General features: G+C 53.7%; 1 protein-coding gene across 5 annotated transcripts in view; it reads right to left on the reverse strand.

Moving 5' to 3' along the window:
• LOC103457067 (ankyrin repeat and SOCS box protein 2-like) overlaps positions 1-1,567 on the reverse strand; it is a 15,838-nt gene that overhangs the window by 844 nt on the left and 13,427 nt on the right. Inside the window, exons 9-11 of one of the 5 annotated variants that reach the window (XR_001776082.1) lie at positions 668-776; positions 533-600; positions 298-418 (exon numbers count right to left, since the gene is read on the reverse strand). The gene's annotated coding sequence lies outside the window, so the exon portion shown is untranslated. Of the gene's footprint in view, positions 1-297; positions 777-1,567 lie in introns of all 5 variants that reach the window. The other 4 variants (XR_001776080.1, XR_001776081.1, XR_001776079.1 and 1 more) reach the window with 4 other exon arrangements.

A 1,567-nucleotide genomic window follows, 5' to 3' on the forward strand; every position in this document is an offset into this window, starting at 1 on the left:
GCAGCGCAGCATCAGCGCAGCATCAGCCAGCGTTAGCGCAGCATCGGCCAGCGTTAGCCAGCGTTAGCGCAGCATCAGCCAGCGTTAGCGCAGCATCAGCCAGCGTTAGCGCAGCATCAGCCAGCATCAGCGCAGCATCATCCAGCGTTAGCGTGGCGCCCTGATGAGTCACTGCGACCCCAGATTCAGAAAATATTCATTTATTAGCGCTTATTAACATGTAGTTTCAGATAGTAGCTCCTGTGTTGTGGGTCAGAACCAGACGCAAACCGGTTCTATGGATCTGCTGAATCCCACCTGCAGGCGCCGCGGCGGCTCAGCGTCAGGAGCCCCAGCGATGACAACGAGACCACGATGAAGATGAGCACCGGGAGTTCAAGGTGAGCGTCCGGAGCGTTCGGAGCGTTCGGAGCTCGAACTGCAGCACAGAGACGAGGAAGATGAGGAGGAAGAGTCAGGATTCAGCAATCAGTTTGAGGGATTTTGTCAGATTATCAAAATAAAAGCCTTCAGCAGTCAGGAGCTCCCACACCTGCACTAGAAATATCACTGAGGTCAAAGGTCACACAGGCTCTGATGGTGTCCAGTTGGTTTCTTGATCTATAGACCCGGTACCAGTCAGAAACGGATCAGAACCAGAACAGGTGAATTCAGAGGAACCGCTTACCTTTTGGCTCTTTGGGGGGAACAGGAGGAGGAGGAGGCGGCAACAGGAAGAAAGGAGCACACCTGTATGCCGTCTCCATGGCAACATGTGGACATGCCCCCCAGATGACCTGCAAAGACATGAGGAGAGTTTTGGGTCCAGAACCGGTCTGTGGCGAGCCGTGTGCCGTCCTGTCAGGCTGCTGAGAGCTCAGGCTGGAGGTTCTGGAGTAAACTGTGACGTTCTCCTGTGTCTGGCCACCGTTCCCAGTTAACCCAGTGAGGAACGGTCACACTGAAGCAGCCGGTCTTACCTGGGAGACACAGCACAAGATCAGGACTCCCATCATCATCAGCAGCAGCAGGAACGCCGGCCAGCATCTGGTCTGGGTCGGGTCAGAACCAGGGAATAAAGAGCGGAGGGAGGAGAGAGAGAGCCGGCTGGGGAGGGCGGTGCATTCAGGTGCAGGTTGGGATTTTCAGCTGCTCCATCTGATCGCCTGATGTTTAGTTTAAAGCTGCAGTACGGAACCGTCACTAAAACATTTCCTCCATATTTGCTGAAGGTGCCACCAGGTGGCAGCAGATCATCTGAAAATAATCCAGCTGTGTTTACATAAATACATCACCAGGTCAGAAACTACCAATCAGAGCTAGGAGGGTCTTACTGCTGTCAATCACACTCATGTATGCGCTGCTCAAACTAATCCACTTCATCAGTGGGTTCAGAGGGGTAGATGTGTGTTTGGGTCCCATTGGTCTTGGTTGTGTTTTGGGGCTGAAGATGGGCTGAAGATGGGCTGACCAGCAGTTATTGCTGTCAATGTAGCAGTGGGTGTAGCTGTGGGTGTAGCAGTGGGTGTAGCAGTGGGTGTAGCTGTGTAGCAGTGGGTGTAGCTGTGGGTGTAGCAGTGGGTGTAGC

The sequence above is a fragment of the Poecilia reticulata genome, linkage group LG21, assembly GCF_000633615.1.
Source record: "Poecilia reticulata strain Guanapo linkage group LG21, Guppy_female_1.0+MT, whole genome shotgun sequence".
In the NCBI taxonomy this organism is placed as follows: Eukaryota; Metazoa; Chordata; class Actinopteri; order Cyprinodontiformes; family Poeciliidae; genus Poecilia; species Poecilia reticulata.